We start from the raw sequence: 6,039 nt of genomic DNA, 5'->3' as shown, positions 1-6,039 counted from the left end.
AAGTCATTTGGCTTGGGTGCAATTTAAATATACATATATATTTTCATAATTATAGTATTACCTCTGAAGAATCTTCTACCTACTGTTGGTTTGGTCAATTCAAAGTGCTTCTAAGTAAGTGCTAAAGGAAAATGGATTTTTGCTATCAAACACTTGCCTCACATTTCAAAAGCAGAGGTAAGCACATGGTTAACTAACCTTACTTATGCTACATAAAATCCACATATGAACGTCAACTACTTTGAATACATAAATTTCAGCAACTTGGTCGCGATATGCAAAGATTAAAGCTACCTTTTCAAGTAAGACTGAATTTAGGGCCTGGTTTTAATTTTATAATTTGAGGCTCTGAGACGCACCAAACAATGAGAGCATCGCATTCGACGCACACAAGCAAAGTTTCAAACAACACACATATACATACACACACCACTTTCTGAGCAGTTTACAAAAAAACAGCACGTCTCGTAGAATCCTTGTTCTCCACAACATCCCCGGAACCCCTCCTACTTCTCTGAGTCCCAGACGACTGAAGATTTACTGAGCCTAAGGACCAGCCAGCAGGCTGGGCTAAAGGCCAGCTAACCCCAACAGTCCTGGCCCGCACCCACACAAAGTAGCAAGGGTCTCTGGGTCATGCAAAGAACCTCTGGAATTCAAGCAAGGGCCAAATCTGATTTCATAAGCAAGACCGGCTCACAGTTGTTACAGTGAGCATGTCCTTTGGAGGGATTTGGAGGGAAATTGCATAGACATCTTGCTACTTGCATGTCTTAACAAACTCTACATTTGGCATGGGGGAGGGGAGAGGGAAACCAAAAACAACCATAAAACCAAAAGACATTACAGACAATCTCCACCCTTGTCCAACATGTCAACATGTGAGAATAAACCAGGATCCATGGAGGGGAAGGGCTGAGAAGCTCCACAAAGCCAGCCTCAAAAACATCAGTCTGCTTGTTGTGGTGAGGAACAGCATGATTTGTTTGAGCTCGGGGTGTCACCAATTGCTATAAACCAAAATTACTTTCAGCTTTAAACAGTTGGAGCTGAAAATATGATGCTTGGTTCAAACTTGCATCATTTAAGACACCATTTGTACTTTCATTTAGGCATTGTGGGAAGGTTGGTTAGCTATTCAATCTCATAGAAGCAGAAAAAAGGAAATGGATCCAGAAAAGCATTTAAAACTGACTGAGATCTGATTACTGAAACTAATTCGAGAGGTGATTCCAGACTCGTTTTAGCTAGTTACTGAAATGCTATACATACACATTTGTCTCTCCAAGATGCACAAGTAATCTTTATGCCTCACAAGTGCAACCACATCAGCAAATGACCCATGGAAGAAGGCCCCAATGGCATCTGAAATGACTTGTGTTAATGAGGCCTCAAGTACTTGTTGCAAACTACTTCAGGTTTTAGTTAAATTGATCCTCACAGAAAGTTTGGATTCAGTGTATTTAGGCTGGCTTTTTGGGGCATTAGTGGACAAATCCATTTTAGACTTTGACAACTACGATGTGGGTGTTAAACAGCTGTTTCAACTGGCATTCATGCCCAATAATAACCTGCTCCCTATCCCACTTCCCACTTTCATTTGTAAGTCACCCAAAATCAAATATACACGTTTATCTACCTGGAGTATTTGGTGTGAGTTGCAGAGTTTTGGATATATAATTTGTAGATATGCCTGTTTTCTTTTTAATTATAACACAAGTAAGTGCCCCAAAATCTATAAAACTCAGAAGTAATGTGAAGTTACTTACAGAAAAGTCAGAAACCTTGTTGCGACATGACCAGTTTCAGGTACAGACTGTTTTCTTTGCACTAAACTAAGCCTGCCATTGCAAATGAAAAGCATTAACGCTCAGCTGAAATGAATGCCGGTCATGTTCACATTCTGTCATAGGCACGAGCTTCTTGTCACATGGTAGATGCATGCTTCCCTTCAGTGCAGCGACTTGGTGACTGAAACCTCAGTTGGACAGGGGAGTTTTTAAGTAGCACAAAGCAAATGGGCCAGTTAGAATTATTGTTCCTCAAGAGAAGGTTGACGTTTGTGCAGCTCATATCTCTGGAAAAGAAAAAGGCAACTCACACCAACATAATCTCGGTCAGGGGTTCTCGGTGTTTTGATGACCAATTGCAGATTTAGGGAGCACAAGAAAAATGCACATTTAATCAAAGGCTTTTTAAGTGTGTGTATCTTCAGAAAACTAGTTGATTATTGAATTTTCTTTTCTTTTAACATGTTCTGTTGATTGAAATCACCTGTTGTTTATCACCCTTACCTATCCGTCTTGGTCAAGCCCCATTTTTCCCAAGTCTTTTCTGTTGTTTTCCTTTTTCCCTATTTTTCTGTTGGGTTCCCTATTGCTAGATCGACCTGCCTCTTTATCCACTGCTCTTTGACACTGTAATAAAGTCCTTGCTTTCCTGTCATGTCTTACTTTTGGCTTCTCAGTCCTGATAGAACTGTGGATGAATAAAATATATGCAAATATATAAAATTAAAATAGTAGTGGATTCTTACTTGGGCCACAAAAATGCCACTGAGAGCCACTGGAGCACACTTTGAGAACCCCGGCTCTACTATGGGCCATGTAGATTTGACTTTGGGGTGAAGCGTCTCTTTAATAAAACATCCCCCACTGCACTCCTGACCTTTAACTGCCGCAGCTGCTGGCAACACTCACATCAATAGTTTGGAAAAACGGAATCTGATCCCATAGGTAAACGCACACTCACACACAAAACTATAGTCATTCATGTGAAGCGTGAGAACACGAGGGGTATGCATCCATCTCTTTGCAAACAACACGAGGCACAGGGCTTACGATTAATGTCACAGGGCACTTCTGAATATGGATCTGCATGCACATGTGAGAGGGTGCACACATAAAATAAATGTAACAAGCATTACACATTACTTTGCTCTTTTTTTTCTTTTTACTTTTATCCACTTGCATGACAATGGGATGGAGCGGTTAAATTGACTTTTTACAATGAATCTTCGAGTGTTGTATGTTTTTGTATTTACATCCTTGGTTATGGCCAAAATAAGCTGGAAATGAAAAAAACAAAACAAAACACAAAACATAGAAAAATACATAACATAGTATTGCACCTTGCAGACGGGCAATATATATATTCTCAGTTTTGTTGGTTGTTTTGTAACATCTATGTGACACCACTATCCTCTCTGCTGGTGTGTGGAAGTTAGGTTGTGGGTGCCGGGCTCAGGTCCAGCCCCCTCCTGTCAGCTACATTCAATTCCATAAAACACTCAGCTATTACAGAAGTCAATCCCTCAGTCTCTGGGCCATTCACATTTTAGGTTTACCGTCTAAAGACTGTGCCTTTAAGGTGGAGAAGTGCTCACGTTGGCAGAGCTCAGAGCTGATGTCTCGACATTTTCTTGAGTTTAAGTTGCACTTCCTGTCATTCGAGAACCAAATCAATAAGGTAGAGGGCACCAAAGCTTGAGGGAAGAGTCCTTTTGTAACTTACACTGATGCGTACACAAGCACATATTATCTCGACATGTACACTTTTTTAAAATCTATATATGCATCTCTGAACTTTCACATGTGCCTGCAAAGTATGACTCCTCCCAAGTTCCTTTGAGTCTTGTGTTGTGTGAGGTATGACAAGATTGTGTTTCAGTTTTTTTGTTTTTTTTTTGTATTTTCAGTTTTTGTTGCATTATTTTTTTCTATTTGTTTTTTTCTTTCCTCCAAAGATGTATTTCATTAAAAAAAAAAAAGGAACAAAATATATATAAAAAAAGAAATTCCTGGGTTTTTTTTTGTTGGTTGTAAATTTCCTCCTGATAAAAGGGGACGGACAACTGGACAGACACACGGACAAACAGATCAGTTGGCTTACAAACACAAACTATAGACGTGAAAAAGAAGTGAAATATGTTACACTGCACACATGGTCAAAAAGTGACAACAGCTGTTTTGTTTTTCTTTTACACAGAGCAGTTGAAGGGTCAAAAAAACAAACAAACAGAAATATAAGAAAACAATGATAAAATGAAAAAAAAAAATCTCCAATAATTTTGTTCAGGAGTCTTTTTTTTTTAAAGTCATCTTTTTTTTTTCATATTGTTTGACGGATGTAAAATCCTTTTCATATATCTTTTGTTTTCTTAATCTACATCAGACTCAGAAGGTAAAAAGCAGCATTATAACCCCTACTGTCACACGCACATACCCAGTCAGCTCACAACAACAAAGGCCGTCGATTTCTTTTTCGGTTCTTTTACAAAGATGTGTTGGAATCCCAAACCTGCATCTCAGGAATGCGGGATCTGTCTTCCTGATCCTCACAATCTGAACGTTGGAGGTAATCCTTACAGTGGGAGCTGAGGGAGGACATTTGGGGTCGTCAGCTGGCACGGGAGCGGGGGTTTGCGTGGGGCTGCGTGGGAGCCGAAGGGGACATCTGCCCTTCCTCCCTGTGTTTGACGACATTGTCTCTGCAACCAGCCACATCACCCCCTCTCGCCCATGTCAATGATGGCAGTGAGGGTTGAGGCCCTCAGCTTTTTTTGTTTGTTTGTTTCTTTGTTTCCTGTCCTTTCTTCTTCTCTTGCATCCAAGCATTCTCACACTCCAGTCTCTCGTCCCTGCTGCTTTGTCGGTCACATTCAATTGGTGGCGCCACTCTAAAAGGGCAGTTATGGCCAGCCTTGTTTCACAAGGCCTGGATCCTGTTTGGTGTGAATGAATCTGGACAAAACTGGGTATGAACTGCTCAGTGGTGACAGCTAGGATGCTTTGGGTAAAGGAGAGGATTTTCAGTGTTCAGAAGAGGCCTTAAAGTGAACTTTGAGTGGGCTCTAGTATGGGACAGCGAGTACTACACGGATAAAGAGAAAGCCCTCCTAGGGAGGGATCACTGCTTTTGGGCTGTTTTGGCTCTACTGGTGTAATGCTGACAACAGGACAAGTTTAGGGCCGAGCCCACTGCAAGTGCCAAGGCCCCGTTAAACAGAGCAGCTCAGGATACCCATTTGTGGTCAATTTTAATTGGGGAAACTAACCCGAAAAGGAGAGTTTATGGGGTGTTGCATTAGTGCAAAAACTCCCACCAGCCTGGCTGAGTGGGGTTATCATATTGATGGCGGGGGGGGGGGGGGGGGGGGGGTTACACTTGAGCTAGGCTCCAGAAAGGGCAGTGTCACGGACTGGACAAGAGGAGGGTAGAAAAGAAAAGAGTGGGGATGGATCTCTACAGGTGGTGATGCACTTTAGGAAGAGTCAAACCAGACTCCACCGCTGTGCCCAAAGATGGCGTTCCAGTTCCTCAGTTCCTCTCCCCTCCCAACTGCACTCAAGCTCTGAGGAGGTGTGGATAACCCATCCTGTGCATGTGCCCAGTATAAACTACTGCTTGGTATTGGATAGAAAATAGACTAGATTTCTTTCAACCCAGTGAGATTTGGCTTGGCCCCAGAATTGGATTGAACAGAGTGAGCTTTTGAAATCAAATCAAACACTCTTGTATGGTCATTTGGAGGGTAAACTTATCATATCTGCCATGGATGTTTGAGCTGAGATATTACTGCTATAGTAGTGAGCGTTGGGGAGCTAGAAGTGCGATTGAGTTGCCTGTGAGGAGGCTTCACTCCATCATTTTTTATGTCAAACACACTGCCCATGCATGACAGAAAGCTGAAATTTTCCATGAAAACATTTACCAAGCTCCAGTGGCAGCTATCATAAGTGTAGCGTGGTACGTCATCACCACATGCTGATTTGATGGGCGTGGCCACCTTGACTTTTCGGTAACTCTTGCTGCTTTTTGCTTTAATGGGCTGCACATCCCACACTGTCCTTCGTTGCTTCTGCGAGCCGGTTTCTGTCTTTAGAGAAACTGGTAAATCCAAATTTGAAAAGATGACACTTGGTCCCACTTGATAAAAAAAAAAGAAAAAAAAAAAGAAGAAGAAGAAGAAGAAGAGATAACCCGAATGTTATGGGTACCACTCCCTGGAAGGGGGTAAAACCTTCCAGGGGGATGGTT

General features: G+C 41.8%; 1 protein-coding gene across 3 annotated transcripts in view; it reads right to left on the bottom strand.

Annotated features, from left to right (window-relative positions):
• Positions 1 to 5,143: 5,143 nt before the first annotated feature.
• LOC146381243 (thyroid hormone receptor alpha-B) overlaps positions 5,144 to 6,039 on the bottom strand; it is a 156,082-nt gene continuing 155,186 nt past the window's right edge. For all 3 annotated transcript variants that reach the window (XM_084937185.1, XM_084937186.1, XM_084937184.1), the window contains one exon: positions 5,144 to 6,039. This exon is cut by the window's right edge and continues 2,099 nt beyond it. The gene's annotated coding sequence lies outside the window, so the exon portion shown is untranslated.

Source organism: Perissodus microlepis, chromosome 8, assembly GCF_051167445.1.
Source record: "Perissodus microlepis isolate ML-2025 ecotype Zambia chromosome 8, ASM5116744v1, whole genome shotgun sequence".
Lineage (NCBI taxonomy): Eukaryota > Metazoa > Chordata > Actinopteri > Cichliformes > Cichlidae > Perissodus > Perissodus microlepis.
This window is presented reverse-complemented; position numbering and strand designations above follow the sequence as displayed.